Source organism: Arachis ipaensis, chromosome B5 (genome assembly GCF_059453495.1).
Source record: "Arachis ipaensis isolate K30076 ecotype BB chromosome B5, ASM5945349v1, whole genome shotgun sequence".
Classification (NCBI taxonomy): domain Eukaryota; kingdom Viridiplantae; phylum Streptophyta; class Magnoliopsida; order Fabales; family Fabaceae; genus Arachis; species Arachis ipaensis.
Genome location: NC_142440.1, coordinates 28592135 through 28603593, shown reverse-complemented (window position 1 = coordinate 28603593; position 11459 = coordinate 28592135). Strand labels below are relative to the sequence as shown.

At 37.6% G+C, this 11459-nt stretch overlaps 2 non-coding genes across 2 annotated transcripts; one reads left to right on the top strand and one right to left on the bottom strand.

Annotated features, from left to right (window-relative positions):
• Positions 1-1286: 1286 nt before the first annotated feature.
• LOC148563706 (small nucleolar RNA R71) lies at positions 1287-1394 on the bottom strand. Its single transcript, XR_015885123.1, has one exon. It is a non-coding gene; the product is annotated as a small nucleolar RNA R71 (small nucleolar RNA).
• Positions 1395-8197: 6803 nt separating this feature from the next.
• On the top strand, positions 8198-8305 carry LOC148563705 (small nucleolar RNA R71). Its single transcript, XR_015885446.1, has one exon. It is a non-coding gene; the product is annotated as a small nucleolar RNA R71 (small nucleolar RNA).
• The last annotated feature ends 3154 nt before the right edge of the window (positions 8306-11459 follow it).

Genomic DNA, 11459 nt, shown 5'->3' with positions numbered 1-11459 from the left:
TTGGATTGACTTTTTCAAAAATTTTTAAAATCTAGTTATTTCTTATGAGTCAAATCAAATTTTCAATTTGAAAATCTTATCTTTTTCAAAATCTTTTTCAAAAATCAAATCTTTTTCAAATTTCTTAGTTATTTTCGAAAATTCCAAAAATATTTTTCAAAAATAACAATAACAATTAATGTTTTGATTCAAAAATTTCAAGTTTGTTACTTGCTTGTTAAGAAAGATTCAAACTTTGAGTTTTAGAATCATATCTTGTGATTCCTTGTGAATCAAGTTATTAATTGTGATTTTAAAAATCAAATCCTTTTCAAAAACTAATTTCTATCATATCTTTTCAAAAATATCTTCTTATCTTATCTTTTTCAAAAATTTGATTTCAAAATATCTTTTCTAACTTCCTAACTTCTTATCTTTTCAAAATTTGTTTCAACTAACTAACTAACTTTTTGTTTGTTTCTTATCTTTTTCAAAACTACCTAACTAACTCTCTCTCTCTATTTTCGAAAATATCTTCCCCCTTTTTCAAAAATTTCTTTTTAATTAACTAATTATTTTAATCTTTGATTTTAAAAAATTTTCGAAAATTACTAACATTTTTCAAAAACCATTTTCGAAAATCACTAACTCCTTTTCAAAAATTATTTTCGAAAATTTTCTTCTCTCTCATATCCTTCTATTTGTTTATTCATCTACTAACATCTCTCCCTTACTCACAAAAAAAAAGGGATCTCTATTATTATTATTCTGTGCCCTCTTCTTTGTCATATGAGCAGGAGCAAGGACAAGAATATCCAGAACCTGAAAGGACTCTGAAGAAGAAACTAAGAGAAGCTGAATTACAACAAACCAGCAAGCACCTGTCAGAAATTATCAAACAGGAAGAGGATATGGCAGCCGAAAATAATAATAATGTAAGGAAGATGCTTGGTGACTTTACTGCACCTAATTCCAATTTACATGGAAGAAGCATCTCCATTCCTGCCATTGGAGCAAACAATTTTGAGCTGAAACCTCAATTAGTTTCTCTAATGCAGCAGAACTGCAAGTTTCATGGACTTCCATCTGAAGATCCTTTTCAGTTCTTAACTGAATTCTTGCAGATATGTGATACTGTTAAGACTAATAGAGTAGATCCTGAAGTCTACAGGCTCATGCTTTTCCCTTTTGCTGTAAGAGACAGAGCTAGAATATGGTTGGACTCTCAACCTAAAGACAGCCTGAACTCTTGGGATAAGATGGTCACGGCTTTCTTAGCTAAGTTCTTTCCTCCTCAAAAGCTGAGCAAGCTTAGAGTGGATGTTCAAACCTTCAAACAGAAAGAAGGAGAATCCCTCTATGAAGCTTGGGAAAGATACAAGCAGCTGACCAAAAAGTGTCCTTCTGACATGCTTTCAGAATGGACCATCCTGGATATATTCTATGATGATTTATCTGAACTATCAAAGATGTCATTGGATACTTCTGCAGGTGGATCCATTCACCTAAAGAAAATGCCTGCAGAAGCTCAAGAACTCATTGACATGGTTGCTAATAACCAGTTCATGTACAGTTCTGAGAGGAATCCTGTGAGTAATGGGACGCCTATGAAGAAGGGAGTTCTTGAAGTTGATACTCTGAATGCCATATTGGCTCAGAACAAAATATTGACTCAGCAAGTTAATATGATTTCTCAAAGTCTGAATGGAATGCAAGCTGCATCCAACAGTACTTAAGAGGCTTCTTATGCAGAAGAAGCTTATGATCCTGAGAACCCTGCAATAGCAGAGGTGAATTACTTAGGTGAACCTTATGGAAACACCTATAACTCATCATGGAGAAATCATCCAAATTTCTCATGGAAGGATCAAAAGCCTCAACAAGGCTTTAATAATGGTGGAAGAAATAGGTTTAGCAATAGCAAGCCTTTTCCATCATCCACTCAGCAACAGACAGAGAACTCTGAACAAAATACTTTTAATTTAGCAAACTTAGTCTCTGATCTATCCAAGCCCACTGCAAGTTTCATGAATGAAACAAGGTCTTCCATTAGAAATTTGGAAGCACAAGTGGGCCAGCTGAGTAAAAGGATCACTGAAATCCCTCCTAGTACTCTCCCAAGCAATACAGAAGAGAATCCAAAAGGAGAGTGCAAGGTCATTGACATAAGCACCATGGCCGAACTTGTAAGGGAAGGAGAGGACGTGAATCCCAAGGAGGAAGACCTCCTAGGATGTCCAGTGATCAATAAGGAGCTTCCCTCTAAGGAACCAAAGGACTCTGAGGCTCATCTAGAGACCATAGAGATTCCATTGAACCTCCTTATGCTATTCATGAGCTCTGATGAGTATTCCTCTTCTGAAGAGAATGAAGATGTTACTGAAGAGAAAACTGCCAAGTTTCTTGGTGCAATCATGAAGCTGAATGCCAAATTATTTGGTATTGATACTTGGGAAGATGAACCTCCCTTGTTCACCAATGAACTAAGTGATCTGGATCAACTGACATTACCTCAGAAGAGACAGGATCCTAGAAAGTTCATAATACCTTGTACCATAGGCACCATGATCTTTAAGGCTCTGTGTAACCTTGGTTCAGGGATAAACTTCATGCCCCTCTCTGTAATAGAGAAACTGGGAATCTATGGGGTGCAAGCTGCTAAAATCTCATTAGAGATGGCAGATAACTCAAGAAAATAGGCTTATGGACAAGTAGAGGACGTGTTAGTAAAGGTTGAAGGCCTTTACATCCCTGCTGATTTCATAGTCCTGGATACTGGAAAGGAAGAGGATGAATCCATCATCCTAGGAAGACCTTTCCTGGCCACAGCAAGAGCTGTGATTGATGTGGACAGAGAAGAATTGATCCTTCAATTAAATAAGGACAACCTTGTGTTTACAACTCAAGGATCTCTCTCTGCATCGATGGAGAGGAAGCAGAAAAAGCTTCTCTCAAAGCAGAGTCAACCAAAGCCCCCACAGTCAAACTCTAAGTTTGGTGTTGGGAGGCCACAACCAAACTCTAAGTTTGGTGTTGAACTCCCATATCTAAACTCTAAGTTTGGTGTTGGAGAGTCTCAACAATGCTCTGAACATCTGTGAGGCTCCATGAGAGCCCACTGTCAAGTTATTGACATTAAAGAAGCGCTTGTTGGGAGGAAACCCAATTTTTATCTAACAATATTTTTCTTAGTTATATGTCTTTATAGGTTCATGGTCATGTGGAGTCACAAAATAAATAGAAAAATTAAAAACAGAATCAAAAACAGCAGAAAAAAATCACACCCTGGAGGAAGCATCTGCCTGGCGTTCAACGCCAGAACAGAGCATGGTTCTGGCGCTGAACGCTCAGAACAAGCATGGTTTTGGCGTTCAACGCCAGAAATTGCAGTAAATGGGCGTTGAACGCCCAAAATAGGCACCAACCTGGCGCTGAACGCCCAGAGTTGCGTGCAAGGGCATTTTGCATGCCTAATTTGGTGCAAAGGTGTAAATCCTTGAACACCTCAGGATCTGTGGACCCCACAAGATCATCTCAGGATCTGTGGACCCCACAGGATCATCTCAGGATCTGTGGACCCCACAGGATCCCCACCTACCTCCACTCACTTCTTCTCACCCCTCTTTCACACAATCCCATAAACACTCTTCCCCAAAACCCTTCACCAATCACCTCAATCTCTCTTCCCCATCACTTCTTCACCACTCACATCCATCCATTCTTCCTCATTTTCACACAACACAACCCTCTCCTCTCTACTTGGCCGAAACACACTTCACCCCTCTTCTTCATATTTTCTTCTTCTTCTTCCTCTATTCTTTCTTTTATTGCTCGAGGGCGAGCAATATTCTAAGTTTGGTGTGGTAAAAGCATAAGCTTTTTTTTTCCATTACCATTGATGGCACCTAAGACCGGAGAATCCTCTAGAAAGGGGAAAGAAAAGACAAAAGCTTCCACCTCCGAGTCATGGGAGATGGAAAGGTTCATCTCCAAAGCCCATCAAGACCACTTCTATGATGTTGTGGCCAAGAAGAAGGTGATCCCCGAGGTCCCTTTCAAACTCAAAAGAAATGAGTATCCGGAGATCCGACATGAAATTCAAAGAAGAGGTTGGGAAGTTCTAACAAATCCCATCCAATAAGTCGGCATCCTAATGGTTCAAGAGTTCTAGGCCAATGCATGGATCACCAAGAACCATGATCAAAGTAAGAACCCGGATCCAAAGAACTACGTTACAATGGTTCGAGGGAAATACTTAGATTTTAGTCCGGAGAATGTGAGGTTGGCCTTTAACTTGCCCATGATGCAAGGTGATGAACGCCCCTACACTAGAAGGGTCAACTTTAATCAAAGGTTGGACCAAGTCCTTATGGACATGTGTGTGGAAGGAGCTCAATGGAAGATTGACTCCAAAGGCAAGCCGGTTCAACTAAGAAGATTGGACCTCAAGCCTGTGGCTAGAGGATGGTTGGAGTTCATTCAATGCTCAATCATTCCCACTAGCAACCGATCTGAAGTTACTGTGGATCGGGCCATCATGATTTATAGCATCATAATTGGAGAGGAAATAGAAGTTCATGAAGTCATCTCTAATGAACTCTACAAAATAGCCGAAAAGTCATCCCCCATGGCAAGGCTAGCTTTTCCTCATCTTATCTGCCATCTATGTTACTCAGCTGGAGCTTTCATAGAAGGAGACATTCCTATTAAGGAAGAGAAGCCCATCACTGAGAAAAAGATGGAGCAAGCAAGAGAGCCCATTCATGGAGCTCAAGAGGCGCAGGAAGCTCATCACCATGAGATCCCGGAGATGGCTCAAATGCATTTTCCTCCACAAAACTATTGGGAGCAAATCAACACCTCCCTAGGAGAATTAAGTGCCAACATAGGACAATTAAGGGTGGAACATCAAGAGCACTCCATCATGCTCCATGAAATAAGAGAAGATCAAAAATCAATGAGGGAGGAGCAACAAAGACAAGGAAGAGACATAGAAGAGTTCAAGGACATCATTGGTTCCTCAAGAAGGAAACGCCACCATCACTAAGGTGGATTCATTCCTTGTTCTTATTTCTTCTATTTTTCGTTTTCTATGTTATGTGCTTATCTATGTTTGTGTCTTAATTACATGATCATTAGTAGTTAGTAACTTTGTCTTAAAGTTATGAATTTCTTATGAATCCATCACCTCTCTTAAATGAAAAATGTTTTAATTCAAAAGAACAAGAAGTACATGAGTTTCGAATTTATCCTTGAACTTAGTTTAATTATATTGATGTGGTGACAATGCTTCTTGTTTTCTGAATGAATGCTTGAACAGTGCATATGTCTTTTGAAGTTGTTGTTTAAAAATGTTAAATATGTTGGCTCTTGAAAGAATGATGACTAGGAAACATGTTATTTGATAATCTGAAAAATCATAAAAATGAGTCTTGAAGCAAGAAAAAGCAGCAAAGAAAAAAGCTTGCAGAAAAAAAAAATAGAAAGAAAAAGCAAGCAGAAAAAGCCAAAAGCTCTTAAAACCAAGAGGCAAGAGCAAAAAGCCAATAACCCTTAAAACCAAAAGGCAAGGGCAAATAAAAAGGATCCCAAGGCTTTGAGCATCAGTGGATAGGAGGGCCTAAAGGAATAAAATTCTGGTCTAAGCGGCTAAACCAAGCTGTCCCTAACCATGTGCTTGTGGCGTGAAGGTGTCAAGTGAAAACTTGAGACTGAGCGGTTAAAGTCAAGGTCCAAAGCAAAAAAAGAGTGTGCTTAAGAACCCTGGACACCTCTAATTGGGGACTTTAGCAAAGCTGAGTCACAATCTGAAAAGGTTCACCCAATTATGTGTCTGTGGCATTTATGTATCCGGTGGTAATACTGGAAAACAAAGTGCTTAGGGCCACGGCCAAGACTCATAAAATAGCTGTATTCAAGAATCATCATACTGAACTAGGAGAGTCAATAACACTATCTGAACTCTGAGTTCCTATAGATGCCAATCATTCTAAACCTCAATGGATAAAGTGAGATGCCAAAACTATTCAAGAGGCAAAAAGCTATAAGTCCCGCTCATATGATTGAAGCTATGTTTCATTGATAGTTTGGAATTTATAGTATATTCTCTTTTTTTTATCCTATTTGATTTTCAGTTGCTTGGGGACAAGCAACAATTTAAGTTTGGTGTTGTGATGAGCGGATAATTTATACGCTTTTTGGCATTGTTTTTAGTATGTTTTTAGTAGGATCTAGTTACTTTTAGGGATGTTTTCATTAGTTTTTATGTTAAATTCACATTTCTGGACTTTACTATGAGTTTGTGTATTTTTCTGTGATTTCAGGTATTTTCTGGCTGAAATTGAGGGACTTGAGCAGAAATCAGATTTAGAGGTTGAAGAAGGACTGCTGATGCTGTTGGATTCTGACCTCCCTGCACTCAAAGTGGATTTTCTGGAGCTACAGAACTCGAAATGGCGCGCTTCTAATTGCGTTGGAAAGTAGACATCCAGGGCTTTCCAGCAATATATAATAGTCCATACTTTGGTTAAGAATAGATGACGCAAACTGGCGTTCAACGCCAGCTCTCTGCCCAATTCTGGCATCCAGCGCCAGAAAAGGATCCAAAACCAAAGTTGAACGCCCAAACTGGCACCAAAACTGGCGTTCAACTCCAGGAATGACCTCTGCACGTGTAACACTCAAGCTCAGTCCAAGCACACACCAAGTGGGCCCCGGAAGTGGATTTATGCATCAATTACTTATTTCTGTAAACCCTAGTGACTAGTTTATTATAAATAGGACCTTTTACTATTGTATTAGACATCCTGGATTGTATTTTGATCCTGTGATCACGTTTTAGGGGGATGGCCATTCGGCCATGCCTGGACCTTTCACTTATGTAATTTTTAACGGTAGAGTTTCTACACTCCATAGATTAAGGTGTGGAGCTCTGCTGTTCCTCAAAGATTAATGCAAAGTACTACTGTTTTCTATTCAATTCATCTTATTTCGCTTCTAAGATATTCATTCGCACTTCAACCTAAATGTGATGAACGTGACAATCATCATCATTCCCTATGAACGCGTGCCTGACAACCACCTCCGTTCTACATTAGATTGAATGAGTATCTCTTAGATCTCTTAATCGGAATCTTCGTGGTGTAAGCTAGAATGATGGCGGCATTCAAGAGAATCCGGAATGTCTAAACCTTGTCTGTGGTATTCCGAGTAGGATTCAATGATTGAATGACTGTGACGAGCTTCAAACTCGCGATTGCTGGGCGTAGTGACAGACGCAAAAGGATAGTAAATCCTATTCCAGCAGGATCGAGAACCGACAGATGAATAGCCGTGCCGTGACAGGGTGCGTTAATCATTTTCACTGAGAGGATAAGATGAAGCCATTGACAAGGGTGATGCCTCCAGACGATTAGCCGTGCCGTGACAGGGCATTTGGATCATTTTTCCGAGAGAAGACCGAAAGTAGCCATTGACAATGGTGATGTATCACATAAAGCCAGCCATGGAAAGGAGTAAGACTGATTGGATGAAGATATCAGGAAAGCAGAGGTTCAAAGGAACGAAAGCATCTCTATTCGCTTATCTGAAATTCTCACCAATGACTTACATAAGTATTTCTATCCCTTATTGTTTATCTTTTAATTATCTAATCCAATCACATTTAACCCTACATGACTGAGATTTGCAAGGTGACCATAGCTTGCTTCATACCAACAATCTCCGTGGGATTCGACCCTTACTCACGTAAGGTATTACTTGGACGACCCAGTACACTTGCTGGTTAGTTGTGCGAAGTTGTGAACCATGGTATTGGCATCATGTTTTTGGCTTCATTACCAGGGAAAGAAAGAGCGATGAATTTTATATAATCAAAGTGTAATCACAATTTCTGCGCACCAGTACTGTTGGATGCAGCTTGCATTCCATTCAGACTCTGAGAAATCATATTGACTTGCTGAGTCAATATTTTATTCTGAGCCAATATGGCATTCAAAGTATCAATTTCAAGAACTCCCTTCTTCTGAGGCGTCCCATTGCTCACAGGATTCCTCTCAGAAGTGTACATGAACTGGTTATTAGCAACCATGTCAATGAGTTCTTGAGCTTCTGCAGGCATTTTCTTTAAGTGAATGGATCCACCTGCAGAAGTATCCAATGACATCTTAGCTAATTCAGACAGACCATCATAGAATATATCCAGGATGGTCCATTCTGAAAGCATGTCAGAAGGACACTTTTTGGTCAGTCCTTTGTATCTCTCCCAAGCTTCATAGAGGGATTCACCTTCTTTCTGTCTGAAGGTCTGAACATCCACTCTAAGCTTACTCAGCTTTTGAGGAGGAAAGAACTTGGCTAAGAAAGCCTTGACCAGCTTATCCCAAGAGTTCAGGCTATCCTTAGGTTGAGAGTCCAACTATACTCTAGCTCTGTCTCTTACAACAAAAGGGAAAAGCATGAGCCTGTAGACTTCAGGATCTACTCCACTAGTCTTAACAGTATCACATATCTGTAAGAATTCAGTTAAGAACTGAAAATGATCTTCAGATGGAAGTCCATGAAACTTGCAGTTCTGCTGCATCAGAGAAACTATTTGAGGTTTAAGCTCAAAATTGTTTGCTCCAATGGCAGGAATGGAGATGCTTCTTCCATGTAAATTGGAATTAGGTGCAGTAAAGTCACCCAGCATCCTCCTTGCATTATTATTATTTTTGGCTGCCATGTCCTCTTCTTGTTCGAAAATTTCTGAAAGGTGCTTGCTGGCTTGTTGTAATTTAGCTTCTTTTAGTTTCCTCTTCAGAGTCCTTTCAGGTTCTGGATCTGCTTCAACAAGAATGTTCTTGTCCTTGCTCCTGCTCATATGAAAAAGAGGGAACAGAAAAATAATAATAATAGGAATCCTTTTTGCCCAAGTATAGAGGTTCCCTTATGTGAGTAGAAGAAAAGAAGAAGAGAAAATTCGAACACAGATGGAAGAGGGGGTTCGAATTTGGGTGAGATGAAGTGTTAGTAGATGAATAAATAAATAGAAGGAGATAAGAGAGAGAGAGAATTTTTGAAAATAATTTTTGAAAAAGAGTTAGTGATTTTCGAAAATAGTTTTTGAAAAAGGTTAGTAATTTTCGAGAATTAAAATAAAAAATTAAAATAATTAGTTAATTAAAAATAAATTTTGAAAATTAGAGAGAAAGGGAGTTAGTTAGGTAGTTTTGAAAAAGATAAGAAACAAACAAAAAGTTAGTTAGTTAGTTGAAACAAATTTGAAAATCAATTTTGAAAAGATAAGAAGATAAGAAGTTAGAAAAGATATTTTAAAATCAAATTTTAAAAAAGATAAGATAAAGAGATATTTTTGAAAAGATATGATTGAAATTAGTTTTGAAAAAGATTTGATTTTTAAAATCACAATTAATGACTTGATTCACAAGAAATCACAAGATATGATTCTAGAACTCAAAGTTTGAATCTTTCTTAACAAGCAAGTAACAAACTTGAAATTTTTGAATCAAAACATTAATTGATGATGTTATTTTCGAAAATTAGGAGATAAAGATAATAAAAAAGATTTTTGAAAAATATTTTTAAAATTTTCGAAAATAAATAAGAAAAATGAAAAAGATTTGTTTTTTGAAAAAGATTTTGAAAAAGATAAGATTTTTAAATTGAAAATTTGATTTGACTCATAAAAACAACTAGATTTTAAAAAGTTTTGAAAAAGTCAAATCTAATTTTCGAAATTTATGAGAGAAAAAAAAAGGAAAGATATTTTTTTGATTTTTTGAATTTTTATGATGAGAGAGAAAAACATGAAAACTGATGCAATGCATGAAGATTTTGGATCAAAGCAATGAATGCATGCAAGAATGCTATGAATGTCAAGATGAACACCAAGAACACTATGAAGATCATGATGAACATCAAGAACATATTTTTGAAAAATTTTCAATGCAAAGAAAACATGCAAGACACCAAACTTAGAAATCTTTAATGCTCAGGCAATAAGAATTCAAGAATGCATATGAAAAACACCATACAACACAAAACAATATAATATGAAGATCAATCAAGAAGGTTTACCAAGAACAACTTGAAGATCATGATGAATGCAATGCATGAATGCAATTTTTGAAAAATGCAAGATGAGTATGCTATTGACACCAAACTTAAAAATTTGGCCCAAGACTCAAACAATAAACACAAAATATTTTTGATTTTTTATGATTTTATGATTTTTTTGGATTTTTTTTTCAAAAATTATTTGAAAAATAAAAATAAGGATTCCAAAATTTTTAATATGAATTCCAGGAATCTTGTATTCTTATTCTAAAGCTCCAATCTGAGGGTTAGGCATGGCTTAATAGCCAGCCAAGCTTTAGTATGTAACTCAGACATGACACGGCTGACATTCCAATTAACTTGCTTCCATGCTGATGGTTAGAAGCCTCAGTCCAAAAGAATTTAGACATGGCTTTACAGCCAGCCAGGCTTCACATGCTTCATGAAACACTAGAATTTATTCTTAAAAATTCTGAAGAAAAATATATTTTTGAAAAGATTTATATATATTTTTTTCGAAAACAGATGAGAAATTTTTGAAAGATTTTTGAAAAATTTTTGAAAAGAAAACAAAAAGAAAATTACCTAATCTGAGCAACAAGATGAACCGTCAGTTGTCCAAACTCGAACAATCCCCGGCAACGGCGCCAAAAACTTGGTGCACGAAATTGTGATCTCATGGTAATGGCGCCAAAAAAACTCTGTAAGCACGTCTTAATAAATTGTTTTTCATTCACAACTTCGATACAACTAACCAGCAAGTGCACTGGGTTGTCCAAGTAATAAACCTTACGTGAGTAAGGGTCGATCCCACGGAGATTGTTGGTATGAAGCAAGCTATGGTCACCTTATAAATCTCAGTCAGGCGGATATAAAATAGTTATGGAGTTTTCGAACATAAATAATAAATAGATAGAAAATAAGGATAGAAACACTTATGTATATCATTGGTGAGAATTTCAGATAAGTGTATAAAGATGCTTTCGTTCCTCTAAACCTCTGCTTTCCTGCTGTCTTCATCCAATCAGTCTTACTCCTTTCCATGGCTGGCTTTATGTAAGGACATCACCGTTGTCAATGACTACTTTTTATCCTCTCTGGAAAATGGTCCAATGCGCTGTCACTGCATGGCTAATCGTCTGGAGGCATCACCCTTGTCAATGGCTGCATCCCATCCTCTTGTGAAAATGGTCCAAATGCTCTGTCACAGTACGGCTAATCATCTGAGGTTCTCGATCATACTGGAATAGGATTCACCCTCCTTTTGCGTCTGTTACTACGCCCAGCACTCGTGAGTTTGAAGTTTGTCACAGTCATTCAATCCCAGAGTCCTACTCGGAATACCACAGACAAGGTTTAGACTTTCCGGACTCTCATGAATGCCGCCATCAATCTAGCTTATACCACGAATATTCTGATTAAGA